We start from the raw sequence: 15,930 nt of genomic DNA on the forward strand, positions 1-15,930 counted from the left end.
ACAATATCCCTGGTAATGCTGACGTTCCATTAAGGTAACTGTTGGATTTCATGAGATGGGAGAAAATAATAACTGGGTCTTGGGGAAAAGGAGTTGTGGGTAGAGGGTGGGAGGGAAAAGGGATCCATATTGAAAAAGTCATTGGATAATATCTAAATGAGTTTCTGCTTGACTGCTGGATACTGATTTCCTATAGCATACAATTCTTTTCTATAAATCCCCTATAACTTTCTCCTCTGTGGAGTCTCTAATGTTTAAAATAGAGACAGTAGGCTTGGACCTGAAGGAAATTTTGGAGGTGAAGAAGTTATGTATTTTTTCCAGGTACAACAGCTGACTTCACGAAAGGGCATCACTTTACCTATTGTCATGACTGTTTTCTGTTTCTTTTCATGCAACTTGTACAAAATTAAGACAACTGAACAGTTATCAAATCTGTTGGAAACTGAGACACACACACCATGTAAAGTTACCAAAGACAATACACAAGCACAGCACAACTGTGCAAGACTTTCCTTGGAAGGCAAATTAAAATGTCTTTAAATCTGAGACACTCTGATTTAACTCTCAAAGAAATCTCTGATTTAACTCTCCAGAGCTTTCCAACCCAATAGATTTAGCATTTCAGAAAACGAGAGTGATTCCAGCTAAAACACTCTGAAAATGCTTACATAAGGTGCTGGCTCTTAGTGGATGTCATCTTGGCTCCCTCAAGTGGCTGATCCCAGAGAATAGGCACCTTTCCTCGCGTTGCCAGGCACAAGTGGTTTCCTCTTAGCACAAGTGTTGGAGGTCTCTGCTTCAGAGGTCAAGGTTTCAGGTCCTGCTGAAGCATGGAGTGCATTTGGGTGAAGCTACAGTTTGTTTAAAATTGGTACCCAAGTGGATAAACTCCATATAGTTCTGAGTTCTCATTACTCAAGAAGACTGAAAGGGAAAGTCTGGTTTGTGGGTTGGTTTTTTTCATGCCCTTCTGCTTTGTCTTGTCATCCTCTAGAGGACTGCCTTGCCATTAGTCCTTTTCTCTAAATTCAGAGACAAGTCCTAATGGTTTTGCTGCTGATTGTGGTAAGCCTTCAATAGCTGAGGTCTGCTCTAAAAAAGACTGGCTAGAGACCTTTGGGACCACATCCTGAAGTTCAGTAAAACTAATGCAAAATCTTGAACTTGGGATAAGCCTTGGGGCTGGGGCTGATTGCGAGAAGAAGCTCTGTGAGGAGCAGGTGAACGTGAGGCATCACTGCATCCTTAAACAATTTAAGATTGGTGGTCACAGGCTGCAAAAAGGAGGACTTTGGACAGAGGAAAAAAAAAAATCACCACTGGATAAGTCACCACTGGAGCCTCCATCCTTTCTGATTTTTCACTGTCTGGCTGGACAAGGCCCCAAGTGACCAGCTCTGAGTTGGGGGTTATCCCTGCTGTGGATTGACGTGGGACTGCATGATCCCAAGTTGCTTTCATTTGCCAGAATGTCAGTAGCAGTCTTCCCTTGGTTACCATGTGACTTGCATCAAAACTGAACACTATGTGTGAGGCATGGGACCAGGCTCAGTCATGGTGAGAAAGGCAAGGGGAGGAGAAAGGAGAAGCATTTTCTTCCCAAGACTTGGACACCAGCATCAGTATTTCAGCAGTGTGATTTTCACTGCTTGGCTTCTCTGTTTTAAGGAGGTGCTTCACCAGTACAGATTGAAGGATCCTCCAGACACATTCCTATTTCTATTTCTCTGTAGGGAGGGATTATACAGGATGCAGCAAAACACCTGAGCAGCTATGCCTCCTTTTTAAAAATAAACTTGCATTACAAAGTTGTGGTGGCCAGGGGAGTACACTTTAAAGAAAAGGATGTATATTGCCACTGAGAACTCCAAATATGTGCAGTTAACCTTGGACAGGCTTGAGAGGGTGGTTCATCAGCATTGGCCAGTATGGCTAACAGGTACAATCTGCAGCCTGGGCTTTGGTTAAAAAATCATACTTCTGCTCTTTCTGGTGTGAGAGAATTTCTGTGGACACGTACTACTGACTCCCTGGAAAGAACAAAGAAAGGCTTAATGTTCCCAGCAGCCTTGACTTGCCTGGGCAAGTTTTTAAGATATTCCTTCAGGAGTCAGGAGCTCACCACGGATATTCTCTAAAAACACTTTCACGGCTGATGTGCTGTCCCCAAAAGGCAGCCTGAGAGGGAAAGCCTGAGCATATAATGCTGAGTATTGTCATGGCAGACACAGTGATAAAGCTGAAGTGCATTTATAGAGCAGCTCAACATTACTCAACTTAGATTCCTGCCAAGCCATTTCTCACACCCATTTGTATGGGTGTATGAGAACAAAGCAAAGACAAATAATCACTCCCAGTGGTGGGTAGGGGACAAGGTCAGTCCCCTCTTTGCCAAATAATTCTCTTTGCAGGGTTTTGTGTAAGAATAGATGTGTGTGTAGATCTTTGATTTGTTTAAAAATCTATCTCAATTGTTTATTTCTGAATGACTCCTTTTTTTATTATATGATCCCTATATTCCAACATGAAAGGATCTAATTTACCTCTTTCCTGCTGCTCATTCCTCCTTCCCATCTCTGTGACAATCATCTTGTGCTCAAATCATCTTGCTAACACCACCAAGCAGCCCACACTCTGCTCTGTTTTGGTGCATCAAGAGGAATCGATTACTCTTTTGAAAGTGGTCAATATGTGGGCTAATAGAAGGTCACTCCAGAAATTATTCCAATGCATAAAAATATGAATGCTGTGGACCATCAAGTCCACACAAACTCTGTGAGCAGGGGTAGCTTTCAGCAGGGAACTGAACACAAAGCAAACAAGATTTAAAACATGGACAAGAGAAATACTGCTGATTTTGACCCCTGAAAACTCAATCACAGCTTAAAGCTGTTTAACCACCTTAGACTTGAATTATCTTCTCAACACAGACCTGCAGCATTTGGGCCGGTTATTGGCATCAGAAAAAAAACCAAACCAAAACAAGGCAATAAAGGAGGGCAACAATCATGTGCAAATGCATGCATCATTGGGAAGGCACCCAGGATCCCAGAGAAGAAGAGGGCTGACAGCAGGAGAGGCAATGCTGAGATGGAGGAGACTCAAGACCTGATTCAGAGTGAAAGTGTATGAACCTTACAGCCCACACTGAGTTTGGGTGGGAGCAAAGGGAGTACCAATTTTAAACATGGGAGAGAGGGATGCATGAATCTGCTGGGGAAACCTGTTAGATGTAAAATATTAATGAGAAATATCAGGTATGAGGGCAGAGAACCAGCCACCATGATGATCTGAGAGGCAAAATCAAAGAATGAAAAAAGCAGACTTAGCAAAGCAGCCCAATAGGATCTGGCAGTCCTGCACAGGATGGTCCTGTGCAGCCTGGTGAGAGTCATCCTGATGCTGCTGAACCCTGCTACCTCTCCTGTCCTGGCTGTGGGGCAGGCACAAGGGGAACTCAACTCCTCACAGAAATGGCAGATTGTGGGGTTGTTTTTTTCTAGGTGGGTCCCCTCTCTTCCTTTCCTGTCCCCAAAAGGCAGAGTGAAGGACAGGGCCTGAGCACTGAAGTCCAAATTGCAGCTGACCCTCATGAGAGCAAAGCTAGAAAGAAAAGGCTCCAAGACCAGCTCATAACACAGAAGACCAGCTCATAACACAGAGGCTGTACAAAAAGCTCCTGGAAGCTGAGTCAGCCTGAATTACATCCCCTCTCTTCCCCTCTCCTTCTTAGAACCAAGAATATCAATATTTACTTTGAAAGTAAATGAAAAGCAGAAAGCAGGCAAGAGTGGATTCTCTTCCATCATGAAGGTATGCCTATCTTTCCAGTGGCATTTCAGATGAGAGCAGAGCCTGGCCTAGGCCAGGGCAAGTCTCATTAAAATGCCCACCAAGTACCATTACACAGCACTGATGTTAAAGCATATATATTAGGAAGGCCACCAGTATCCTGGCTTGTATCAGGAATAGTGTGGCCAGCAGGAGAAGGGAAGTGATTGTGCCCCTGTACTTGGCACTGGTGAGGCTGCACCTCAGGCACTGTGCTCAGTTCTGGGCCCCTCACAACAAGAAAGACATTGAGATGCTGGAGGGAGTTCAGAGAAGGAAAAATAGGCTGGTGAAGGGTCTGGAGAACAAGTCCTGTGAGGAGAGGCTGAGGGAACTGGGAATGTTTAGTTTGGAGAAGTAGAGGCTGAGAGGAAACCTTATTGCCCTCTACAACTACCTGAAAGGAGGTTGTAGGGAGGTGGGTGCTGACCTCTTCTCTCAAGGAACCACGGTGTGTGCGTGCCAGGGAAGGAGCCGCTGTCCTGTCAGAGCCCCGGGAGGAGGGAGCAGCGGGGTTGCTGAAAGAAAGCCTGTACCAAGGGGTAGTGAGCGCAGGAAGTTGGGAGGTTTTTCTTTACTGCAAGAGTAGTCAGGCACTGGAACAGGCTGTCCAGGGAGGTGGTGGTGTCACTATCGCTGGAGGTATTAAAAAAACATGTAGGTGAGGCACTTCAGGACATGCTTTAGTGGGCATATATATATGTAATTTTTCTGTTGCTATTTTTTGTTTGTTTGTTTGGGGGGGGGAGTTGGTTTGTTTTTGTTTGGTTTTCAGGAGACAGGTTTTGACACAGTGATCTTAGAAGTCTTTTCCAGCTACAACAATTCTATGATTCTGGGATATGTGGCACCTGGGAATTTAGGTGGACTGTAAATGCATCACGGGAGGTTTCCCTGAAGCCATTGTGCCCATACATGAATTGACACTGGAAGCCTGGGAGAACAGCACATTGCTGTGCTACAAAACAGCACTGCTGACCATGCCCCATGCCTTAATGTGCTAAACCATGAAGGCAGTGGGATCATAAACACCCTGCTACTACCATTACTGACTTGCATTAACAGCTGAACTACAAAAAAACGAATACTTCAGTGCAACAATGCGAGCACAGCCAAATATGAATGAAAAGGAGGAAATGCCCTTCATCAAAAGGCAGATGAGCATATCTTTATGAAAAGGTGATGAAGGCAAACTTGCATATGAGGGCCACATAAAGGCAGAAGTAGCCAAGCTTCTTTGTGGACAAGAGGCAATGAATGCACTTTATTAAATTGTTTCTAAAATGGGCACAGATGAGATAAGCCTTGAAGGAGATACTCATTTAAGATTGATGTGGAGTAAGTGCAAAGAGATAGCTGTAGAAAAGGCTGTCATAAACAAGTTCTCCACGTTGTCATTCACTAACACTCCCTGGTGTTTTGTAATAAAAATAATCTGGTAAAAATCAGACTCTGGAGACAGCTTGTCTTTGGCTGCCAGTGCAATTTGTGTCACTGTTTTCACATAATAAATGCTTTTGAAGTAAGTCAGGGGTTGCTTGAAGAAGAGACAACTTTGAGATGGATTTTTAAGTTACTTATAAAAGCAAAGTGCTCTTGCACAGCTTTGGGACAGAAAAAATTGTTACAAGTTATGAAGGTAAAATGAAAAGTCTTTTTGTTTTTAAAAACTGCAAAATTTCATCTTTAACTCTTCCACGTCATGACTTTGAAACTTGTTGTGAAAAAGGCCATCCTCCTGCCTTGCATAGCCTTGAAGTGACTGCTAGCAGTGTTCAACTGCTACCAGTTTCCAGGAACCTGGAAAAAACTCTGCTGGTTTTCACTGAAAAAAACATCTCATCACCTATTAAAATATTATGACTAATTCTAAATGAGGCTTTTAGGTGCTTCTGTAAAGTGCAATATGTTACCGCATTGCTCGAGAAGAGGCCACTTAAAAGTAAAGAAGTATTTATATGCATTTTGCTAAGGCACTTGTCCTGTTTTGGGTCACCCTCAGCAGGAGCAGGAGGTACTGAGTACTGCATCTCCACCTGCTGCTGCAGGACCTGGAAGGCAGGAGGCTGTTTCAGACCAACATACACCTTAAAAGACTAAAAAGGGTGGGGGACAGCCCAGACATCTCTTGTTTGGGCATTCCCCTTGGAGAGAGGGAGACTGTATGAGCTGGCCAACAGGAATTCACTTCTGTAGTTTTCCAAGTGACTTGCATAAGTGGCTCTTTAAGGACAGACCTGAGTGTGGCACTTGAGTGTGGACCAGGCACCTCCAATAACAGACATCATTATTTCCAGTCCACTGTCTCTTCAGGACCTACTTTCCCAATAATCTCTTTGTCCTAACTTGTCGTGGATGCATCCTTTGTATGGCCCATGTGATGTTTGCAAAGTGCTTTGCTGTGGTGCATGGATGAAAAGGAGCTATATAAATGCAAATTTGACTTATTCATTTATTCTATACTGAAGGCTGTACTGAAGGCCAGGTAAATTACACTCACGGCATCTGCCTGTCAGCTCTTAGTGTCACCCACTTCAGGAACAGTAAGTTTCAATATAATTTGTTAAGCATGATTTTCTTTTGTTAGCCCTTGCAGACTATTTTAAATCAAATTACACTTCACCAGCTGTTTTCCATCAGGTTGGACCTGCTAGCTGCTGAATTCAAGGATCCTGATTCATTATTAATGTGTCATTTGCCCGACCTTGCCACGGGACCACAGTGGCAGGATAACAAGGGAGAGCCATGCATCTAGCACAGCCTCAGCTTCTCCCAGCTCACTGCTGAGACCCTCAGGAGCTGAATCCTTGCCATGAAACTTTAACAGCCTGCAACTAAAGCAAGTCCTTTATCACTCATTCTGGCTTTACCTGGACTCCATTATTTCTCTTATTCCCCTTGAAAGTGTATGGCTGTTGCAGGCACTGCTCTCATTATCCCTCTGTGAACAGTGGAAAAAGAATGTATTTACATTTCCCACCATTCTTAGTATTCCTGTCTTCACTGGCTCCTTCAGCCTACCCTGAACTTCGTAATGCCCTTTTGCAACAACTCTGTTCCACACACTTTTTCTTCTTTGCTGCTATTGCCTGTGCAATTTTGACCTCATTTTTTTCCAGTACTATTTTTATTATTATTTTCTGCTTTGCTCTTTTATGCTCTCCTGTATAGATCCCAGGCTTTAGTGGTGATCCAGTGGCCCTATCAGATAGGGCTTTCTGGCCTCAGAGCTCCCTGCTGCAAGCCTCATTGTGGACTGTGCTGTTGCTGGGTACTGAGTACAGGAAAATTAAGGTCAGGTAAAAGTGAGGCTCAGTACATGGAAGGAAACTTTTGTGTTACTTTGGAGGACAGCTCAGCTATTCCGCTACTGGGATATACATGGAGCTGACCTCATGCAGAGAGGGTATGTCAAGAGAAAGATAAAACCAAAACTGGCTGTATCCCTAGTGCTGTTGTTTTGGCCTCAGGCTTCCTTTAAAGCTTTGTCCACCTGTGGCCCGGATCAGTGTTCCTCCAGCTTGACACATCTCTGCACTTCTGTGTCCCAGGGTCTGCAGGGCTGCACAAAGCTCAGATCCCCAGGGACTCTGTGAGATGCAGGGAAATAGTTTTGCTTTGGCAGACACAAAATGGCATTTTCCCAGCTCAAACTACATGGAAAGACATTAAGCCTTGGAGGCACAATAGATGGCTTTTGATACCCTGAGCTGTGCATCTGCAGACTTAGCCATGAAATTTGGGAAAAGATCATTTGTGTTGTTGTGGACCTCTGGTTTTGTTTTGAGGCTCATCTCTAAGAAGCTGCAAACTTCTCAAGCAAGTTTTTGGATTTGTTTGCAGTGAGTAAGTGGTGGAGCCAGACCTTCAGATGCCATGAATAAGTGGATTGGCACTGATTTAGATTGGCATAGCTTAGAGCCACAAGAAGAAACCTGTTTATTATATTTCTGACAATGAAAGTTATATTCACTAGAAAGCAGATACAAAACTACTGGTTACTTACTAAGCACTTCCATAGCATCACAGTTCTTCAGTTATCTGTGGTCCTTTAATGGTGTATTAGGATTGATATAGTTCAAAATGGCACCTCTTAATTGTTTTCATTTTTTTATTCCCCCCCCCCTTTTTTTTTCCTTTTCCCTTGCAGGTATTATTTAACCAGCAGTTCTGCTAGAGAAGCTGGTACTCTGGTTCAGACCAAAGCTGATGCTCTTCCAGTGATGAGAGCTAACATTATGGTGCCAGAGCTAAAGGGACAAGCCATTTCTCCCTTGAAATCAAACAAAAAGCTTTAGGTTTCTGCTTATTTTTTCAGCCTTGCAATTTTTTCTCTATTTTTGGGAATAGATGGAGTGTAACAATGTTAGCAGCAGTTCATCCATCTGACTGCTGCTGTGGAAAGTGGATAGGGGGAAAGGGGTTGAAGGACACAGGGAATCTGCCGAACAACTCCTTGGAAAGTGGAAAATAGCTCTAATAAATCCAATAGTTAGAGCTTGTCATCCTCCCCAATTACTTCATCCTAAATTGCATGTCTGTTTTTATCTTCTGACTGGGAACCCAGTGCTTCTCTCTCCCTCTGGGTTAAAGAGGGAAGTTAGTGCTGACCACATGGCTGAAACACACAGATCAGACACTTCACAGGAGCATGGCACTGGGAGGTCCCTTCAGCTTTCATACCACTCACTCTGGCATCACCAGTCACTCCAAAGCCTCTCTTCCTCAACACTTGTTGGGGAGGAAACAGAGAGAAAACATCTGTTGAGATCTGCCCAGGCCAAGAGAGAGGGGTAAGAAGGACCAGCAAATGGCCTTGGGACATACTTGTTTTGCACAGATATCAGGGTGGACTGGCCAGAGAGATGGGGGCTGTTAAAGCAAGGACCAACTGGCAGAGTCAAGTCACACAGGTAATTGCAGGTCTTGTCACTCAAGAGAGTGAATCTTAGTTTCTTAGTTATAGGTTAGTGCCAGAAAGCAAGGGGAAGCAATCATCTGGCCTAGCAGCTGCCTCACCAGAAGAAAATGAAGTAAAAAATTGTTTGTTCTAGCTCTACTTTAGAAAATAGTTGCAATAGGTGCTGCTTACCTATCTTGCTAGAACACTGTTGTTTCCTTTAATAAAAGGATTGTTGATTAAGCCAGCTGACTTCTCTTTGCAAGCTGGGAACATAAACACACAAAGAATAATAATAATTAAAAAAAATTGGTAGACCTTTTTCTTGTTTCTGGCTCACACAATTAAGCTTGAGTACAGCACTTGTTGCCAGCTGAGTTCTGGCAGATGGGTTATACCTCAAAACCGAGGTTTCCAGGACTAAGCAGAAGCAGCTGAAGACGGAATTTGAATACTGAGATTTGGAATTAATCATTCTTTTGGAAGACATCCCCCTTAAACTTTGCCTTTTTCTTTACTGGAACAGTGTGAGAAGCTGAAAACTCGATGCTAGTTGCTGGAGACCAGACACTCACAGCAGGTCCCCTGCCTGCCTGACCCAAAACAAAGGGTTCTGTAGGCTTTTTAAAGTTCTGTTAGATGACTTACCAGGTTTTTGCATAGCTTCTTTTCCAAGCTGACCATTACTCAGCTAGAAGTATGAGTTGCACAGAGCCCAGCAGCACAGCAATCAAAAGCAGACCTGCTGGCTGGGTTGCTCAGCAGTGCTTTAGTCCATCTACTGTAGTAAGACCATGAGAACCAAGGTGTGTGCTGTCATCCCAAGACTGACTGTTGTGAGAGCACCAGGTATCCTTAGTTAGATATCATTTTGCTGATTCTGGATAACCGGGGTAGATTTTGGAAGACACTGTACCACAAGTACCACACCTCTGTGGACATCTGAACATATCAGTACTGAAGTGTTGCAATTTATAGAGTTGCTCCTGTGGCAAAAAGTTAGTGTATCTTCAGTGTATTCATGTCAAGACCTCAAAAACTCCTTCACAGAGTTTGTGAGAACTGTGGCAGGCAAGCAGTGCCACTGCTGCAGTGCTCTGAGCTTTTTCCTTTCCACCTACTCTGTAGTGTCACCCAGCTGGACCTGTAACTGCATTTCTTTCCAACAGTGGCTTCTATTTTCCATAACAATGAAGCAGAAAGACAAGAAACAAGAAATAGCACTTCCCAGCTTTGTGGTCTGAAACAGGTGGGCAGCAGTCATGGGTCATTCATTGGCTTTTAACATCACATTTTGCTTCTTCAGAGGAAGTTGTAAGCATTCTGCCTCAAACCCAGATACTAGTGTGGGGAGAAGTGCTTGTGTGGTTTCCATCACAAAGATCTTCCTTGCCTGGGCAGTCAGGAGGGAATGCCTATTGCCTTTCTCTGGACTATGAAGCTGAGCCTCAGCTCAGCCATGAAGCTGAGGAGGGACTAAAAAAAACATGGTTCAAGAGGGAAGAAGTAGCAGATAAATACTTTGCACTGGGGTGCCTCCAGTAACATGATGTACCTGTAGAATACAGACAGCAAATCTTTGCAATGCTTAAGGCATAATTTCCAGGCACTGCTCACTTCCCACATATCCCTATGTCCTACCCTTGTCATTTGCCAGCCTTTATCCCTGCCTGCAGGAAACACTTGACCTGCACTGGGGGTTAGCAATGACTTCAGCTCCCAGAATGTGGTCAAGACCTTATGACAAGGAACAGCCACACAATGAGGCTTCAATCAGAGTTTCTCAGCCTGCCCCATGAGCAGTGGCACTACTCTGGCAAGCTATCATAAATAATTGTTTTGGCTTCCACAGTGGATGCTCCATCCTTCCTCCATTGTTTCTGCACACAGTTGTAGATAATAGCTAGTCTGAAGAACTGTAACCAAGACATTAGAACAAATATTGCCTTAATCTGAATAGCCTCTGTCTAATCAATTAAAACAAATAATGAGAAAGTAATAAGAAATGCATATCTGAATCCAGTTGTTTGTTTTGAAATGCTTTCAAAGTCTGAATCATACCCAGAATGCAGATACTACAGATAGTAGTTAGCAAGGGGATGCTGTCTTGGAAAAGTTGTCAGTGGGCAACTACTCAGAGGTCTTTCTGCATGTACCCTGCTGAGATCCACCTGCCTCTCTCCTCAGTTCTGGGCAAGCTCAGACACATCGTCCTGCCCCAGCTGGGAATCACTCCTTTCCAGAGCATCTGCATCTCAGTGAAAGTGTGTCATGTGCTGTCCCTTTTGCATGCCTCCCCTTCCCAAACATGCTGCCAGAGTTAGGGCATGAACGCTCCTCAGTGTGGGGTCTTCTCAAACAAATCCACTGGCAAGCTCTGTAGGGAGAGGATGTAGGGATGCAAAAATGAAGGAGAGGGAGGAAACCATCTCTTGCACCACTGTTATTTCAACTTTGAAAACTTCTTCTGAGTCTTAGACTCTAGGGAATGAAGCCAATTAAACTGCAATCTGGCAAGCCTATGAGACATCCCTCCTTTCAATGGAGGTCCTTTTCTGAGTGACAGGAGCTGAGTGGGGAAAGGCTAAACAGACAGGAGCAGCACCAAGTTGTTTCTGACTGAATAACTGCAGTGTTTCATATTCTGGTGCACTCTCACTGAGAGGTGAGCATTTTTCAGAAGCAAATACACTGAAGATAGAGAAGACTGATTTCTACTTTTGCAATCAGATGTAGCAACACCTCTGCACCTTTATTTTTTTTTTTCCCTCCTGATTACCTAAAAGATGCTGTATTCAGAAAGATACTGTCAGTCTGCATCTTTTTCCTTGGTAAAGAAAAACAGACATGGTTGACATTCCCAGTGTGATGTTCTTTAAGAGTACACCCCTCCAATCAGCTAACATTTGTCCAAGCCCTTTCAAACAGAGTAAAGACTCTGCTTTTGAAAATAACTGTTACCTGCTTGTACTGCTGCATAAAAAATATACCTGCAGAGCTGCCTGGGAAGCCACAAGGCTACTATGAGCTACCACTGAGAGATATAGGCTACTCTTTATAGATCCTTTTATTTCACTTGCTGAATTTTTTATTTCACTTACTGAATTCTGCACTGAGTCAACTAACTTGATTACTAGGTGGATAGATGATGGAAGAGCGGTAGATGTGGTTTATCTTGATTTCAGTAAAGCATTTGACACTGTCTCTCACAGCATCCTTGTAGATAAGTTGATCAAGTATGGGTTTGGTGATCAGGTAGTGAGGTGGATCAGGAACTGGTTGAAAGGAAGGAGTCAGAGAGTTGTAGTCAATGGGGCAGAATCTGGTTGGAGGTGTGTGACTAGTGGAGTCCCTCAGGGGTCGGTACTGGGACCGGTGTTGTTCAATATCTTCATCAACGACTTGGATGAGGGTATAGAATGTACCCTCAGCAAGTTTGCTGATGACACTAAGCTGGGAGGAGTGGCTGACACACCAGAAGGCTGTGCTGCCATTCAGAGAGACTTAGACAGGCTGGAGAGTTGGGCAGAGAGAAACATGATGAAATTCAACAAGGGGAAGTGTAGAGTTTTGCATTTGGGAAAGAACAACACGATGGCCCAGTATAGGTTGGGGGCTGACCTGCTGAAGAGCAGTGTAGGTGAAAGAGACCTGGGGGTCCTGGTAGACAAGAAGATGACCATGAGCCAGCAATGTGCCCTTGTGGCCAAGAAGGCCAATGGCATCCTGGGGTGCATTAGAAAGGGTGTGGTTAGTAGGTCAAGAGAGGTTCTCCTCCCCCTCTATTCTGCATTGGTGAGGCCACACCTGGAGTATTGTGTCCAGTTCTGGGCCCCTCAGTTCAAGAAGGACAAGGAAGTGCTTGAAAGAGTCCAGCGCAGAGCTACTAATATGATTAAGGGAGTGGAACATCTCCCTTATGAGGAAAGGCTGAGGGAGCTGGGTCTCTTTAGTTTGGAGAAAAGGAGACAGAGGGGTGACCTCATCAATGTTTTCAAATATGTAAGGGGTGAGTGTCAGGGAGATGGAGTTAGGCTTTTCTCAGTGGTGACCAGTGATAGGACAAGGGGTAATGGGTGTAAATTGGAGCATAGGAGGTTCAAGTTGAATATCCGGAAAAATTTTTTTACTGTAAGGGTGACAGAGCCCTGGAACAGGCTGCCCAGGGGGGTCGTGGAGTCTCCTTCACTGGAGACATTCAAAACCCACCTGGACACGTTCCTATGAGAGGTACTCTAGGTGGCCCTGCTCTAGCAGGGGAGGTTGGACTAGATGATCTTTCGAGGTCCCTTCCAACCCCTAGGATTCTATGATTCTATGACAGCTCAGTCACCATTGAGCAATTCCGTGGCAGTGGCTGATGTCCAGTAGCCTGACACAACCAATGTGCAAGGTCTAAGCATGAGATTTTAAGTGGTGAACATAATTTCTCACCCAGGAAATGAGCTGAGTGGGTACTGCACAGAGCTACTCACAGGTCAGTAGGCAATGGCACATTCATTGTGAGTCTGAGTCACCCTGTCTGTGATTAGATATGATGTCCACCCACACACAGGGATGGAAGAACTTATTCTCTGCATCTCTTGGCATATCAAATCCATAAAGTACATCACACTCCAGCATCATCTTTGAGAGCTCCTGATTTTAGCTTAATTCCTTCAATACCACCTCATTTTCTTTCCTTCTCTCTCTATTGATGAGAGAAGTCACATCTGACTGATTCTTCAGCTTTGTCTATTGCAGACAGCCCTTTTCTGACTCCCCTGAACTTCTTCCCTGTGCACTAAATGCTCTCATGTGATAAAAAGTCAGTGCTTCTCTGCAAGGAAAGTGATGCACATGGCCTTGCCTGTGCTGATATATGCCACTGGTTTGCTTTCTTGACAATTCACTTCTCACTCATTTGTCCCAGTCACCTGTCATAACTTGTTTTTTCACCTCCACACCTTCTGGAGATGGCTCTGCTGCCAAACATGAACCCTACTGGTGATCCAGCCTCTGAGTAAAACTAATGTATAGTTTTTTAGGCTTATTTAACAAGAATAACATCTTAGAGAGCACTGTTTATCCATGGTGAATTTTCCCCAATTTCCCTTAATGAAGGAACTGGTTATTTCATTGACAACTATTTGCTGAAGAACATGAGCTTCACCCTCACACTACTAAACCTTAGAACGAAGGAATAACTCAAACAGCCTACATACAGTCAGCCTGCTGACAGATCAAGGGCTTAATTCTGACTTGAGTCTGACTTGACTCCTCATGGTGCTCATTCAATAAAAAGGCACGTGGCTTATCAAGATTAAAAGAATCATTCCTACTTCAGCATATCTTATTATCCCAGAAAGGGAATTAGAATCATAGAATTGTTTTTATTAGATAAGACAATTGCTGACAATGTGTTGATGTTGCTAGCAATAAAAAGGGCGGGAGGGAGGGGATGTAAGGCAGCTTACACTTCTGCTGCCTTTTTTCCCCTGGTAACCACACATGATCTAGAAGAAAATATGCAACAAAATCCACTTCAATTTCCATCCATCAACAACATAGCTATTAAGCTTGCCAGTACCCTACCATTCCCATTCACCTTCTCCATCCTTTTCCCTTTCTCTTTCCTCCTATTCTCTCCCATTCCCCAACCCTTTCAATTCTCCTTACCCCTCACTTCCACTTTCCTTCTCCTTACAGAATGGTTTGGGTTGAAGGGACATTTAAAGATCATCTAGTCTATGCCCCCTGCAGTGAGCAGGGACATATTCAGCTAGGTCAAGTTGCTCAGAGCACTGTCTAACCCTACCTTAAATGTTTCAGGGGTGACACTTCTCCAGTCCCTTCTCCCTTTCCCCTCCCCATTCCTCTTTCCCTCTCCTTCCCATTCTCCTTCTCTCTTAATGAGTCCAGGAATGAGGATACTGTTCTTTGCCTGAAATGTCAAGGCTTTTTCAGGACCAAAACCACTTTTGAGGACACAGGTCATGCAGGTTACAAGCGCTGTCAGGATTTTATTGTATTTTTCAGAATCTCTTTCAGAGCAGATGCTCAGGTGCTCAGAGCATTAAGAGCCAGAAGCGGGCTGATGCAACCCTCACCTTAGCTGGAAAAACATCATATGAAGCCAGGCAATGGAAAGCAGGAGACACCAGAAGTCACAAATCACATATGTTGCCTAGAGAGCTGGGTGCATGATTATTATGGTTAAGAAAAGAAACAGGAAAGAAGGTAAGTGATGGATGCACAAAGAAGGTGCTCTCAAGAACAAATTGATAAGTGTTGGAATGGGATTTTCTCTCCTTTGTTTGGTAATGAATTTTTGAACATGAATTTTTATCTTGGCATCCAAAGAAGCCCCAGAACATTCCCACAGCCAGTTGAGAGTATTTTTTCTCCAGTCTCACCAGTCTGGAGACTCACCAGTCACTATCACCAGTCTCACCTACTCCTTAGGATGAAAAAATCCAGGAATATGGCAGCAGGAATTCAGGCTGAGCAGGAAGAATTTGAAGAATGAGGAGCAGGACTGATCACACACAAAAAAAGGAGGAGGTGACTGGTGTTTTCCAAAGTATTCCACTTTTCAAGGCCAGTCTTCCTTTCATAGAATCATAGAATTGGCTGGGTTGGAAGGGACCTCAGAGATCATCGAGTCCAACCCTTGAACCACCGCTGCAGTTGCTAGACTATGGCACTAAGTACCACATCCAGTTTCTTTTTAAATATCTCCAGGGACGGAGAATCCACTGGGCAGCCCATTCCAATGCCTGATCACCCTCTCAGTAGAGAAATTCTTTCTAATATCTAACCTAAACTTCCCCTGGCACAACTTAAGACCACGCCCTCTTGTCTTGTTGAAAGTCATCTGGGCAAAGAGACCAACCCCCACCTGGCTACACCTTCCTTTCAGGGAGTTGTAGAGAGTGATAAGGTCTCCTCTGAGCCTCCTCTTCTCCAGGCTGAACAGCCCCAGCTCCCTCAGCCTCTCCTCATAGGATCTGTGCTCGAGTCCTTTCACCAGCCTAGTTGCCCTCCTTTGGACCCGCTCCAGGACTTCAATATCCTTCATAAACTAAGGGGCCCAGAACTGGACACAGTACTCGAGGTGTGGCCTCACCAGCACTGAGTACAGGGGCAGAATCACTTCCTTGGACCTGCTGGCGATGCTGTTCCTGATAGAGGCCAGGATGCCATTGGCCTTCTTG

Source organism: Calypte anna, chromosome 2 (genome assembly GCF_003957555.1).
Source record: "Calypte anna isolate BGI_N300 chromosome 2, bCalAnn1_v1.p, whole genome shotgun sequence".
Taxonomy (NCBI): domain Eukaryota; kingdom Metazoa; phylum Chordata; class Aves; order Apodiformes; family Trochilidae; genus Calypte; species Calypte anna.